The 16,089-nt window shown below is 38.6% G+C and overlaps 1 protein-coding gene across 1 annotated transcript in view; it reads left to right on the top strand.

The window, feature by feature from the left end:
- The first annotated feature begins 10,139 nt into the window (after positions 1-10,139).
- The window catches only part of LOC140371373 (phospholipid-transporting ATPase ABCA1-like), a 207,165-nt gene continuing 201,215 nt past the window's right edge, over positions 10,140-16,089 (top strand). The window contains exon 1 of the mRNA XM_072458485.1: positions 10,140-10,282. The gene's annotated coding sequence lies outside the window, so the exon portion shown is untranslated. The remainder of the gene's footprint in view (positions 10,283-16,089) is intronic.

Raw genomic sequence — 16,089 nt, 5'->3', positions numbered from 1 at the left:
TACAGCATGATAAGATACAAGTCAATTTCCTGTATTCTCAGTTAGAGCTCAAGGCTGCAACATCAAATCAATTCATAACATCTGTGTTTGTGTTTCCGCTGGAGAACAGGTTAGTAACAGGGATAGAGGGCCCTGTCCTTGGCTTTAGACCATCCTTCTTGGCAATGGTAATCTCCAAAAACCTTGTTAAGCTAAGATCTAGTTACCCCTGGGGCTTAAACGTGTTTAGTCCTTTTTTTAGATCATGGTGAGGATCTATAAGCCATGAGTAAAGGGGGTTAGCCAGTCTACTGTGTCTATGGTGTAAAAGTCTTGATGCAAGTTGCCTATAAAATGCTTATATTATTCTTAACTGGAACTTTTAAAGACAAATTGTTACCATTTGTACTTGTACAACTTCATCCACTGTTTTTATATATATATATATATATATATATATATATATATATATATATATATATATATATATATATATATATATTTTGTCTGAAATTTGTCACGATGCATTTTCCTGTGTATTTCAAAACATTGTCATTTTTCTTTTTGTGCCAGCCTGTTTAATGCCTTTTAATTTTCAAAAATGGATTGCAATCACGGTTGTGTTTAGGAGAGACTTTTACTGCCCTCATAAACCAGGGCCATTAGTTTGTCCAAAATGACTTTCATTAGAGCTCATTTAGCTCCTGCTTTGATCACAACTCGACACGTTAAGAGCTTGGGTTCTGATCTAGTCTCTTGTTTTTACATTGAAAGAGGGAGAATTTGTTTGGTCAAGAGGAAGTGTACGAAAGCCTGTGTACGAGCCTTGTAATGGGTCGGGTTTATGTGACATTACAACAATCAAGAAGGCCTTTGATAGTTGCTGTCAAGGATCAAAATGCAGAGGTTTTGACCAGGTATATGTTTGTAATACTAGACTGACCCATATGAGAAATGACATGATGAAACACTCAATGTCTTAAAATTGGGTGGCATTAAAAACAAAAGCATGTTTGTCGTCAATTGAAAGAATTTACAAGATTAACGTGGCAAGTTTGTGAATTATGACTCAAGCTTTGAAAGAGGAACACAGGTCCCTTATGCCAATACAACTGTTCGCATCAACCACTTGTTTTTTTATTGTAAGTGGTAATGTGTGTTAAAGGTACACTGTGTTTGCCACCTTCTTGTCTCCATGGAAATGTTATTGTTTTGCCTGGACTCCATCTATCTTTGAATGGCAAGTATTTGTTGGCTCAAAAATACCTTGTAAAACATGCATTTTTGCTGTGACCTCTCCACAGAGCTGACCTGTAACTTGGCCTGCTTGTCACCGTGGAGAGACAAAGCAATAACATCTCCTTTGGGACAAGAATGTCACAAATCCTCCACCAGAAAAGTACAGCGCACCTTTATGTATTGTTATTTTATATTGCAATGTAGTTTAGATTATTTTCAACAAAGCAGTTTAACAAGAGTTATAATTGTGATACCCGTGCTGTGACATCATTGGTGCGTTCACACTTTAGTCCTGGTTTAGTCCAGGTGTTGACATGACTCGGCCCTAGTCCTGGTTTGGTCCTGGTCTGGTCCACGTTTAGTTTTGGGTTAAGTCCCTGTCAAGTCCTGGTTTTGATGTGATAAATGTGCAAATGTAAAGCTATGACAACTCCGATGTGCGTAGGTTCCATTCATTACTATAGCATTACTAAGCATGACATGTTTTGATAATGTGTATGCACTAATTTCATGCTACATTTTCTGCTTCATGTTTAAGTGGTAATAGTTTCCAGTTAATACATTGACAACATAACACAAGCAGCCCCAGTACTGGACACCACTCATGCTATTGTTTCCCTGATGTTTTGACTGCTACTATAATTTACATTAATACACATCTATTTTTGTCTGCCTCTGTGGCGCGCTGACGGGGGCAACAAGGCCTGCCATTAGCACTCTACCTGTCCGACATAAAGACCTGCCATAGCACACCACAGCCCTGATTCACTTTGAGAGCTTTATAGTATGATAAACAATGTCAGTTTCAATATTACTAATAAACCCCTGTATACATTTTATACTTAAAAGACACATATATTGTGCTGATTGAGTTTTTTCTGCCTTTAACCATGTTATAACAAGAATAGGGGCAACAGCGGCTCAGTACTGAGAGCACTTATCCACCAATCCAAAGGCCAGAGGTTCAAGCTCCCGCTTGAAGTTTTGTTGGCGTGTCCTAAAGCCAGAAACTACACCTACCTTACTTTGTAAGAATTTGATGTGAGACCGTGTGATTGATTGGTTGTGGTCAAATAGGCCGATGGCACTGATCTGTGGCTACAGAAGTGGCTTACTACCACTGAGTGAGGAGTGAATGCCTAATGTGCTTTAAGACTTCGACAAGCCTGTAAAGCCCATTACAAGTGGGCTTAAGCCCACTTAAATTAATTTAATTTAATTTAGTTAAATTTGACTTCAATTGCGCTTGTTTAAAAAGCAGAAAACATTAGATTGAAATGAATGTGAGGGTCCAGTGGAAGTGCAGTCAGAAAGTAGTTATTTTGAGAATCCATGTGATCCTGCACTGTGTTGGTCAAATATGCATCGCAGTACACCTTAATTGGTGTAACAGGCAGCCTGCAAGTAATCCGCTCTAAATGCGTGCTGAGCATGCCCTTATTGACCATAAATCCAACTTAAGTCCATAAATCATCGGTAGACATGTGAGTATTTCTGTTCAGAGTCCAGATGACTACAACTGACTACAACTTTTCTATGGAACACTTCTGGACGAATGAGGGATTACACCAACTTCAGTTCAGCTAATTACAATTGCAATAGTGTGCTTATAGCATGCCATCAACATTGCTAAAATAGCAATCTTTAGGTAATATTCCTTTTTTTTCATGGTAATTCCTGCTGTTGCCTTTAGATGGTGTGCAAACTACAAAGCTAGATGCATTTTCTTTACACGTTTTAATACATGAAATGCTGAAGTAAAAGGTCCTGAAGAACATGTTTAAAGGCCAAGAACAATACTAACAATGCATAATACAGTATGTGTCCTTTTATAAAACATTTATTATTCATTTTTATTTCCACCACTTTATGGGAGTTGTCCTTTTTGAATAGTCCAGATAGAGAATAAGGAAAAGCCATCAAACTGTCAATAGCCCCTCTAACTATTCTCCTTTGCAGGCTAAACCTCCTATTTTATCTGGTTTTGGTGCCATAATTAGATATTGAACCGGGGCCTCTACACAATGAATGAATATAAACTCTGGAAGAAAAGAAAATACCATTTGAGACGTGTTGCCTCTTTAGACAAGTGAAATTCTATTACCCTGACATGCTCTTCAAAGTGGTTGGGATTATTGATATTTGCAATAATAGAGCAACTGTCCGTCCAGTGACCCTAAGATGGCGGCAGGCACAAAGTCAAATTTAGCCTGTTTGTCTTGTAGAAGTGGATACAAAAGCGCTTGATCTCTAAACTACGCTCTCATCATCCACCCTCTTTTTTTCTTTGTCCACATCCAGTTATAAGGGACTGTCAGTGAAAATAACTACTTTGAAGATTGATTCCTCCTGAGTTACCTTAATGCAGATCAGATGGTGTTTGAAGTCAAGTCAAGTGATCTGTTTCAATTACTGGAGCTTTGTGGTGAGTAGACAGACTGTCAATCAAATAGCATTAAAAATACATCATACATCTATTGTAGTATCACAATTTCATAATTGTGTGTCTTTGCTCAATCGTGCTGCACCGACACGTTCTATTTTATGTATTTTTTGCATCAGTATTCTGCTTTTGAAACTAAAAAGAAAAGAAATCTGGCAAATATCTGTTAGCGCACCTCCTGACTCCTCGCTTTGAACATGAGAATTACGTCTTCAGAGAAATGCCTTTTATCTTTGATGATGGTATTTTTCTCCTTTTTAAATAAATGCCTCTTAATTGGAAACAACCATTCACGTGTTCTGTTTTCAAAGGACGCAGCCTGTCCATGGGCTTCATAGTGATGAGGCTTATGTCTTGTCAATCCAAAATAATGGACTGAAATTAACCTTTTTTGACATTGCCATCCCGTTTGATTTTAGAACTATGTACTTGGGCCTCAAAACTCCTGCCATGGACACAATGAATGGATACATTTGGAGCGTACTTTTGACGGCAAGAAAAAAGGCCATCACAAAGAAATGGCTGACATAAACTCAAGTTGGAAATGGACAAATTTGACGGACTTCGGACAAGGTGGGACTGATGTTTACCGTGGTTGATGTCTACTTGTGCTCTTATTTTAATGTTTGCTTTTGGTTCGCTGGTTTTATATTGTATTGCGTTCTATGTTTATTCTTAAAAGAAAAAAAAAAGTTGTATAATTTATTGTGTTTTTATAAATTGAAATTGAAACCTGTATTTTCCGGACGATAAGTCGCACATTTTTTCATAGTTTTGGCCGGGGTGCTACTTATACTTATATACTTATACTTATACTCCAGAGCGACTTATGTGATATTATTTGTTATTTCCACACAACCTTATTTCATACTCCAGTGCAGCTCATAAATGTTTTTTTCTTCTCTATTATGCATTTTTTGGCTGGTGCGACTTATTCTCCAGAAAATACGGTATATGTTTGTATTTTAGTTCTAAACACAATAGATTTGCGTGTACTTTTGGACACACACAACATCAAAAGAGTTACTAAACTGGGACAAAACCTGGACTAGACCAGGACTAACCCCGGTGTAGAAAGTCTACATCAAAGCTTAACCAGGATCAAACCAGGATCAAACCAGGACAAGCGTGAATGTAGCCTAATATTGTCATCAACTTGAAAGTGTTGAATGTAGCTGTACAATTTAGGATTTTTTCTCATAAAGTTTGTTGTCATTTGTTGCTGGGCCTCATCAGTGCGCTGGCGCCCGGCTCGGTTGGCAGTCCTCTTGTCTTGTTTGTTGAGGCCAAAGTGGCAGCAGGAGCACCTGATTGTGGTGAGGACTGTGGAAGCCTGTTAACACATTGATCATGCTCTATCCACATCAACAAACTGCAATTGTGCTGGTAATTCTATGATAACTTGGGTGTTACAATATTCAAATAACACACATACAAAAAAAAAAAAAGATTACATTCACAGACAATACCATCTTTCAGTCCTAGGATACCACGCCCTTTAAACAGCAGCTCTGATCTATTATACAATCCTTGGAGAATTGTATGCACCAATTTGATTTGACATTTCCAGGTACATTGAGGTTTGTCTGTTAATCTATAAATGTGATTATTAAAGTCACATTATAATTGTAAGCTCTAAACATCAATGTCAAGTATCTTTCTTTTTTTTTCTTTCTGTCTGCTTAGTCACATTAATTTCACTTTATTCTTCAGAAAATGTAATTAAAGAATGATTTATTACACTGTGAATGAAAGAGAATTAAGAATTTGACAGTCTTTATGTCATGGTGTCATTAATGTGGCAGTAAACCCACACAATTTTAGTGTCATGATTATTTCTCACAATAATCATGACATGTACAATTTGATATTGTGATGTCCCTATTTCCAGGTGAACAATAATCACAAAGATTGTATTGTCTGACTCTAACAAAACATAATTCTCTGTCTCAATACTGTCAAACACATCAGACAGATATACATTCTGTGCAACTTCTCCCTGTTGTTTTTCCCTCCTTGTTTTCCCACACTCCATATACCGCCCATGTCAGAAACTATTACACACCAAATGTCTTGTCCTGCATCGACTGCGCGTGTGGGCAGTGTACTGGCTGCAGTCTAAACAACACACAATTGTAGCCATGCCCAGCAGTCAGGAATAAGCGTCAGCATCTGTTGAGGAAAGCCTGTTATTTATTTTTCTGCAACTTTTCTGCTTTCTGCGTCTCCCCAGGACAGAGTCTCCACCCGCTAAGCCGAGGATGGAGCTCCGAATGGCCCGGCTTGAACACGCCCTGGGTTGTTTGTCCTTGTCTGTGTGTCAGCTGTCCACCATGTTGAGACAGACCTGACGGCAAGAGAAGAGGAGCAGACTTTCTACCACGACTCACTGTAAGACGGCTTGTGAGTGGGACTATTTTATTTGATCCAATTTGTGTCATGTGTTATCAATAAAAACCTCTGTGATACATTGACATTAGCATAAAACATTATTTAAAATTTCATCTATCATTTATAGATGATAAGAAAGTACAGTGTAAAATGGGGATGAGAGAGGCATGGACATGCAGCAAAAGGTCAGTGCCAGATTCAAATTCACGACGCCGAGGCAGGCACGTATGCTCTCCACTCTCCACGGAACAGCATTATTTTTAAATACAAAATCTATTACCAAAAAACAGGCCAGACAGCAAAGGACAGGGAAACAACAACATTCACATCAAGAGCAGACAGCCACAAACACTGCAGTACAAACACACTCAGCAGTTCACGGTTACTTCCGGTGCAGCTTTCAGCCAAAAAAGTCTGTATGTTTAATCTGAAAAAGAGGAGGACATCTTTCAAGAGAGGTGTTAGTGTAGAAGAATGAGGGAGCTCTGTCCAAAAGTGTTCCTAAAGCTGCTCCTTTAAGCTTCATCTAGTGTTTAGGTGTGTGGTCACATTATGATATTGAAGCTTCCAGTGTGGGGGACATGTGTTATTTTTATCTGATGGATGTGCTCTTTATATCGTCTTCAAATGGCAGTGCATTACATCTGAAAATTAGTTGCATGCCATTGGAGATAAATTGGATACTTCAGCTGGAGTTTGAAAATTCTGACTTAATTTGAACACATTATGAAATACAAATCATTAAATGTACCGTATTTTCACACCGGATTATAAGTCGCACCAGGCAAAAAATGCAAAATAATGAAGAAAAAAACATATTCAAGTTGCACTGGAGTATGAGATGTGGTTGCAAGTGTGAAAATAAAAAATAATATCATATATAAGTCGCTTCGGAGTATAAGTAAAAGTTTAAATAGTATAAGTCGCACCCCGGCCAAAACTATGAAAATGCCTATATAAGAGGAAGAGCTCTTCCTCTTATAAGGCATAATAATAGTTCCTCTCACTATTACTGAGCAAACCAGGAATTAACTATAATGTGTGTGTGTGTGCGTGCGTGTGTGTGTGCGTGTGTGCGTGTGCGCGCGTGCGCGTGTGCGTGTGCGCGCGCGTGCGTGCGTGTGTGTGCGCGCGTGCGTGTGTGTGTGTGTGTGTGTTTGCGTGTGTGCGTGCGTGTGTGTGTGTATTGCTGTGGGTTGTCGTCAAATTCTTTTACTCTCACCATTTCACACGAGAGCTTCTCATTTCATGGACTTTGGCACATTTATATTCCTCAGGTTAGGGTTGTGTTCCCATCATCACTTGTTCCTTAAGGAATGCTGAAAACAAATGAGAAAGTGCCCCTTGTTTTTCATTAGCACAGCCAGTCTCATACAGGCTCCACTGACCAGGGAACAGCAGGTGGAGTCTAGCATGTTGGCATCTTGGTGTGGCACCACTTCATTAGTCCATGCAATTACTTTTGGCCTGCTGATATCTCACCTGCGCTCTGTGAATGTAAGGGTGTGTATTTAAACGCGGAGCTTCTCAAAGTGTAGGGCACGTCCATTTGGGCGGTCAAAGTGCATTGCGACCAGCGCCACAGCACAGGTTTAATCTCTACATACAAAGAGCAGTGGAGGAGCAGAGCAATCCGTCTCTCCGTGCCCCAGTCTCACACATGTTTGCCTCGGGTTTAAGATGAGCCACGGCTTTGGTCATTGTCTGTTCAACGCACGTCTCTCTCACGCCCCTCTGCCGCTCCACGCTTCTGCTCTGTCCCCCTGGGCTCATCTCCTCCCTTTCCAAGTCCAACTAATTCCACAAACTGACCGCTCATTTGGCAATTTAAAGCCTATCATATCTGAATATGTTATGTGTGCATTTATATCACCTCTGCTTTTATCTCACACATGTTTGGTGGTAAATGTGATACCTCTGGTTTTAAAAAGTATATTTTGATAATTTCTCGAATAATCTAACAAATAATCTAAGGGGAACGTCAGTTTCTAATGCCACTCTGTAGGTTTCAACCACATTTGCATCAGTCTTACATGTGCGGTGAAAGGAGACGTGACTCGCTCAGACGTGGATCAGACCCTCCTGGTTCTTTGGATCCTTACAGTCTGCAGCGTATGAAGAGTCCAACTAGTAGCATTGGTCCTGAGGTGTTTCAGGAGCCATTTTAAGATATGCTGTTCTGAGGCTAGGGGGGGTCACACCCCTGATAGGGGAGGGGCCCCTGGGTTCATCGACCTAGAGGTGTCTTGAGTTCAAAGTCTAAGATTCAGATGGGCGTGGATGACAGATGTATAATCCAATCAGAGAAATAAATAGTCTATATTTATCCCCTTCAGGCCCTGAGTTTGGCCCTTCACATCTTCCCCTCTTCCCTCTCCTTCCCTGTGGACTGAGAGGCTTCAGGTAACACTCAGTCTGCAAATGTTTTTTTCTCAGGACTGCTAAACGTTTGTCTTCTGCAAAAACGAGTTTGACTTTGCGGCGTGTGTTCGCTTTCTTGTGTCAGCTGCGTTGGCGTCAGTTTGCACTTCCATTAATTCACTCTTTTCCAACTTTCTCTGTGAATATGAAGCAGATTATGATCAAATGAAATACGTTTTGTTACTTGACACCTGCAGAACAAGGCTGTTATTTTCTCCAGTGGCCCTGATTTGCTCACGCGAAGTCCACTGCTCACTGCCTGCGCCCCATTGTAAAGAGAAAACTGAAAAAGAACAGGTGACACCTCAAAAAAGCGCTCGGAGAAGTGACTACGGGGAAAGAGGAGGGTAAAGTTTGAGCAGGTCTACACGGAGAGAAAGCACTAAAGTTCCACGAGGGTGAAAACAGCTCAATACAAAAATCATAGCCTACACCACCATATCGCATCGCTTGCCAGGAGACAGCTGGATCCGCAGATCAGACACATGCACTTATGGGATGGGCAAACAATGGATAATGGATTTGATTGGGCAAAAGCTTGTAATGGGATGGGCAAACAATGGATTTGATTGGGCAAAAGCTTGTAATTGGAAACCCTTTGCACGCTACTCAAAATGGGGTTACCGTTAGAGACCCCTGCTGTAGACTTTGGACCTGGTTTGGACATAGTTTGGACTGAGTGTAGGCTTCCATGACATCTGAACACTTATGTCAGCCAAACGTCAGTGAGCAAAAACATACATAAAGATGGTATATTGAAAGAAAGTATTGTTTTGTTCATATGTTAACACCCCGAGAGCGCTGTTTACTTATAGTCTACTCTGGCCAAGATGATGTTTGCTCTCCCTCCTGTAAACATCCTTCTCATCTCAATAATTACACCACCCCACCGCACCTATGGTATTATTCTTATTATTACCTGACATAATAAACTCGTACCCCCTTGTTACCAAATTATATAGTTGCTATAAAAAGTCCACAACGAACGCACGTTGTTGACCTTCCCTTCCCCCTGCGATACTTGAGAAACGACAGCATCATCAACAATTGAAGCCAAGAAATATAATGCCTTATGTACACTTCTATCAGGCTGGTGTTTCGATTTTTAACTTTGTAGTAATCATAATCACAACATTGAAAAGAATGATGAATTTGAAAAACTATTTTAAATCTGTGCAAAAAACCTTTAAGTAATTTAAAGTATTTTATAGTTTAAATTATACCAATGGTTCAAAGAGTATAATAATGTTTTTTTTTTTTAATTATAACTGAAAATAACGTTTATTTTCACAATTAGTTTTCATATATTTATTTAATTTGTGATACAGCCTAAATAAATCAAAACTAAACAGATTACTTAACATGTTGATTATGTATATATATATTTTTTTTTATATAAATGATTTCCCCAAAACAACAACTGATTTTCCATTCACCTATTATGAAAATATGTCTCTGCTTTTATTGGCAGCATTTACAAATGAGTGTCCCACACATACGTTCACTGTTCAAACAAATGCAAAGAGAGGCCGGTGTGTTGGAGGACAATGCTCTGGTTCACCCTGGTCAGGTGACAAAGCCATGTGCTCCCAAACCACATCACGTAAGTTACACCACCTGCACGCCCCGGATGAGCTCTTGCCGTAGCTACTGTCGCTACCATAGGCTCCTCTGGGTTTATTTGCATGTTTTATGATTCCAGGTAAAAGGAGTAGCGGAGAAGGACGAGCATGCTGTGAGAGACGCAGAGGGCAGTTGACCTATGGTCCTATTCTTCTACCGGCTTTGAGATGTGCTGACAGCTGACAGGTAGGTTGTTTCTGACAGTTTGTTTGTACTGACAGGACGTTTGTTTGTAGCTAAGACTCCTGCGCCGTGGTCCTTCTGCGACTGTTGTTATTGTATTGTGCGCTTCACTCTGGCTCCTGGTCGGGCTTTCGTGTTGTCTTAACTCCTCTTATAATGAGTAACATATGAAATATTGTTAGCTATTTCAATCAAGTGGATGAACTCTTTGTGTCCTGATGGCACAAAGCTAAAGCATGAAGATACGGTTACAATTCCATGCCATTACATGACTTGACAGAGTGCAATTTATCAGAAAATGTAACTAAGATACTACAAATTTGATATTATTAAAAAAGAAAAAAAAGGGGTAGATATAGTTTTAAGTATTGAAAAAATAAAATATTTTATATTAACTATCTTACTTTATCTATTACCTTGAAATTATATTAGAAATAGATATATTGTATCTTCTTAATGTAAAAAAAAGAATATTGTGAAATAAGTAGTAAATTCTCTCTAATTCTCACTCGTGTCATTTGTTTGTAATATTGTCTTCTTGACTTGCTTTGATTTTGAAATACTAACAAGTTACATGACAAGTCCTGAAATCCCCCCCCCCCAAAAAAAATAAAAATAAAATAAAAATGCTTATTCATAGAGCAATACAGCCCTGCGTCAGTAAAGAGGCAAGGTTACCCTGAACTTTGGCCCTTGCTGGGAAACCGCTCTTCTTTGCCAATGATTTACCAAAGCTCATATATAAACTTATAACAACTTTCCCATCCCCATATGCGGCACTCATTGTACACTGTGATGACATTATAGTTTGAATGACACCTGGTAATGCTCGATTAAGTGGCAGCATTCATCCTATCACTTTTTTATTTATCAGATTCATTTTTTTTAATGAAGGGAGAATTAGCTGCTAAAAGTGATTGACAGGACGCCTGCGGTACCCCGGCAGCCACGGCTTAAGTATTATTTTTCTAAAACTAATTACCTGCAATGACTGATTTAATATTTGGTTATAGCGCGGTGAATATGCGGCTGTTTGTGATTAGACGGGGAAGTTGAAAAAGACAGAGCGGTTCTGAAAGGCCTTTGATGAGCGCTGATAGAAGATAATTTAAGCAGATCTTATTTTTGTACTGTACTTACAGGGACCTTCACTAAACCTGCAGCATACATGTATCGGTGTTCAACAAAAATCACACAATTTTATAGAAAATAAATTGCAGTGATTGAACATTCACATGAAAAACCCTGGCAACAAGAAATGTAAAACAGTGACTATTTTCATAGATTTTATTTTGAACGCAAAGCCCAGATTGTCGCTTCCCCCAGCACTGTCAGAGGGCCTAGATTCAAAACTAGAGTGAGCATACAAAAAAATCAATTGTCATTCATCAAGCTAATACGCCTAGCAAAATTGTGTGTCTGTCCTACAACACTCACTGTAGCCCCTTACAATTGTGCCCTGAGTTTCCCTTGGCTAAAAATCATCCCGATTTAAATTTTGATTATAAATAAAAGGTTCTTTGTGAAGCTAGCTTGCTCTAGTTTAATGCCACTGTAGTCATATTTACTACTATTTAAGATAAGCTAAGATAAGATAAGATAATCCTCTATTGTCCACACATGGGGAACTTTATGGTGTAAGCTTACGATGGAATACAATAGGAATTTTTAGACATTTGCGATGTATGTTTAAAACTAAGAAGTCTGTTCAGAGTGCTCATTGTAAACAACAACAAACAAATGTAAGGATTAGTTAATGAAATTTGAACTGATTCAAGAATTCCATCCATTTCAGGACATAATTTACAGCTTCATTGATGATTTGCTGTAAATGTAACATGTGTAAGGACCGTGTGCATTGAGTGTTTTGAAGTCTGCTTCTTAATGAGGTCAATATGTACAGTGGCACCGAAGGACAGTGTGTTTTCCAGGCTTTGTTGTTGGATTGAAAGGCCTGCGTGAGTGCACGGATGGTCAGACAGTTGTGTGTGATATGCGGATTGTCCCACGGGTCGGGTTATAAAGGTGGACCTCGGTCTCGTCCCAGGAAAAGTGCACCTAAATGTACGCCCTCATAAACTCATTTCTCTGAATATGCGTTGGATTTTAATTGAACACACATTATTTTACAGTTTAACATACAGAGAACGTGACTCTTGAAGCTAAGGAAAGGACTCACTTCTTATTGCTATTTTTATTGCTATTTTAAATAGATCGCAGCGGGTTGAAAAAATAGATGCTGTGATGTGGATCAGAGAAAAATCTGGCCCCTGGAAAATATAATTTGAGACCCCTAGTTTAAACAAATACAACATATACAACTGATAATACATAAGTGTGAAGTGCACTGCAAGTATTTATTCAAGCAGGAGCATTTATTTCTTGTGCTGGAGTGTCTAATGCCCAGATTCAGTCATTTATTTGTTATCCCTGAAGCTAACATCAGCGCGACAACTGCATGTGCTTACATAATGTCCAAACACCGCCTGACTACTCAAACATGACATCATTTCTTTTCCAAATAAGTAATTATAGGTCGGCGACCCTGCTTGTCTCAGAAGTCTGATGCTCAGAGCAGATGATGCATTGCTTTTCAGAAAGAGCGATGGATGAAATCAATGCATTAAACAAAGATACAAACAAAGATTATACAAATGGTCATAATAACAAAACTATTTCAGATTAAACGGTGTGTAGCAATAGAAACAAAATAATTAAGACTGTACGTTCAAGTTTTAAAAGTAAAAAAAAATACTAACTTTAGACTAGATTACATAATTCTGTAACTCACTGCTAATACAATGGTAACAAATGGCTTGCCTATTCTACAACAATATATTCCTAATCAATCAATAGGACAGGGGATGTTCTGGGACAATTATCCATTTGCTTAAATCCTGTGAACGCTGGTTAATCTGCTTCTCTTTTATTGGCCATTGACTGGACATTTTGTTTGATTTTCAATTTTTTCTGTTGTTAAAATCAACATTTTTGTCCAGACTTGCAGTTCTGATTTTGGACTTTACAAAAACAAATTAAATTGCATTGAGTTCTAAAGGTAGTGTTAGGACAGAAAAGCCAATATATGCAAAGATATATCCAGCTAATCCAGCGTGTTTACATCATGTGTTTCATGAACGTCCATTAACATGCACCGTCCCAGCCAAATAAATATAAATTAATCAATATGTGATGTAATTGCTGGCCTAAAACAATACAATTTGTGTAAACAGAAGTTATCATCTCATTTTAATATATATATTTTTTTTAATATTGATTACTTTAAATTAAAATGCCCTCAATAGTGAGAATAAACAATGTATGCATCCGTTATAAGACTATTATTTAGTTGTCGAGGATATAATCCCCAAACTGTCAAATACAAAGAACTATAAAATTTCCTGCATTTTAATTGATCGTTCTTTGCTCTGCCACTGACACTTGTAAACAAAAGACTGCACCGCAAAATGTTCTCTGCCTTGAGTTAAAATTACTTCAATTCAGAATCTTAATCTTGATTAGAGTAATTTTGACAAGTTAGAATTAATTTAGTTGAGTTCAGTTTCCCCCATTGTCCATCTTTGTTTAGTCGTGAACTGTCTGAACTCTCCTCCAGAAAGCTACATTTAAAGAATATTGTACGGATATATATATTTTTGCAGTGTGTGGTTGAAGGTGCCTTCCAGGACACGTCTGGGCTGCTGTGTCACTGTAGTTCTGGTGAGGGGATTATGACGGAGGCTATGACGGGCCGACAAGAAAAAGACAAATTGAAAGGTGCAGCACTGGGAGCATTATACCCTTCAGAGAAATACACCAGCCCTTTGTAAGGCAGGAGGCAGGTTTCTCACTGCTGTCCTCTGCTCTCATACTGTAAGACAAATATCTGTTTCCATCATCCTCGGGGCTGAAATAATACACTGTGTTGTTCCCAGTCCCCAAATGCCAGCAATGCATCAGCACTTTCTGTCCTTTCAATAGTTCCCCTTTTTTTCTTTCACCGCACACTGTTGCTACTTGTTTCTTGGGGCTCTCTGTAGAACTAATGATGCCAGAAAAGCTGATGACAAGCCTTGATACCCGAAAGAAAAAGAAAAATCCAGGGAAAAAAGGGGGGAAACCTCAAGTGGAATTACTGCAGTACAAATTAAATGAAATTATCAGTACATTGGCTGCATTAGCAAGACTAATATTTTACATTTTGAGTAGGGTTAGAATATGTAATTATGTGTTTCTTTTTGTTAATAGAAAGGACTGTTTTGTCTAGAATACTAAAATAATGGTTAATGGTCTAAAAACAACCTGAACTCTACATTGATACAAAATTTGCACTATCATTTTCTTAGTGAAATCAATGGAATCTAAGAGCTGGCGGCTACCGTATTTTTCGAACTATAAGCCGCACCTGTTTTCATAGTTTTGGCCAGGGTGCGACTTATACTTATAGTTATATACATAATTATACTCCTGAGCGACTTGCTCTATGTGATATTATTTGTTATTTTCACACTTGCAACCGCATTTCATACTCCAGTGCAACTTATAGAGGTTTTTTTCTTTTCTTTTGTGCAATGTTTGGCTGGTGCGACTTATATTCCGGTACGATTTATACTCCGGAAAATACGGTATTTATATCTTGGAACATTGTTTAACATTAATGGCAAAAAGTACCTGTTTGCAGTGTTTCAATCTGAAAGCACTTTGACACAACTCAAGTAGTTTTTGAGCATAACCATACTTTTAGGATTATGCAGTAAAAATGACACTATTTCAATAATTTGGTGCTCGGAGTCGTGATGAAAATGATGATGTGGAAATGCTCTTCACACTGATTTGTTCTGTCTCCAAAGGGCTGCGTCTTTGTGTTTTTTTTCTCTAACACTCCAACTTTAATGCAAATCTCAATCACAGCCGCTGTTGTTCCTTGTTATCTCCATCTTTAGATGTGGAATTGCAAAACAGTCCTTGAGTCGGGCATTTGCCGCATTCTCGCCCACATAAACAGACTACTGCATACAGACTTGTTAAGATATAGGTTTGCAATTTGCACCCTTGTGGATTTTTCATGTTTTGTATTTAAGGTAGTGGTAGTTTTACCTCGAATGCTCCACACTATGGTATTACATCTATTTATGAGACACACAGGTAACTATATCATGCATTTTCTGACAAATGCTGATGTGCTGTGTCAAATTTATAGCTTAGTGTATATATTTTAAGCCAGTTGATTTATTACCGAACATGAATTAATATAATCTTAATTCAAGAGTGCATAAATCAGTTGTTCTCAAGCTTTTCTATCTCGAGTACTCGTTTTGTCTTACACGCAAAGAACCCCCTTACTTGTGTAATGGAGATTCTGGTGTGTTCTGTTTGTTTATTGTCATTGATAACTGATCTTTTCATGTTTTAAATGTATTTGTGTCCAAGGTTATCCTGCATAAACAAGTTCGCAATTAAAAACCTTTTATTTTCTTCTTGAATCTGAAACTACCTCCTGCTAAGTTCTCTTAAACCCCTGAGTGGGAATCAGGAAACAAAAAGCGATTGGGCAAAAGTATCAGCTATGGGAACGATTCAAAGTCCAAAGCAAAACATATCTCGTCTCGCAACACAAATATTAACGACTGTTTAGCGATTCAAAACGTTATATTGTGCCTAATTTGCGAGAGTGTGAGAAATGCCAAAGGGAGAGCATCCTAGCAGACATAGACCGGTGCGCAGTTTGAGAGGTGCAGTCGGAGATGTTGTTTACCCTTCATGCTTGACGTGATTCGAGAGTGGAGGTGGTTTGGAGCCATCCCTCTCTG

This window comes from Eucyclogobius newberryi, unplaced genomic scaffold, assembly GCF_026437365.1.
Source record: "Eucyclogobius newberryi isolate DKJ021-1_F unplaced genomic scaffold, fEucNew1.0.hap1 SCAF_22, whole genome shotgun sequence".
NCBI lineage: Eukaryota > Metazoa > Chordata > Actinopteri > Gobiiformes > Gobiidae > Eucyclogobius > Eucyclogobius newberryi.
This window is presented reverse-complemented; position numbering and strand designations above follow the sequence as displayed.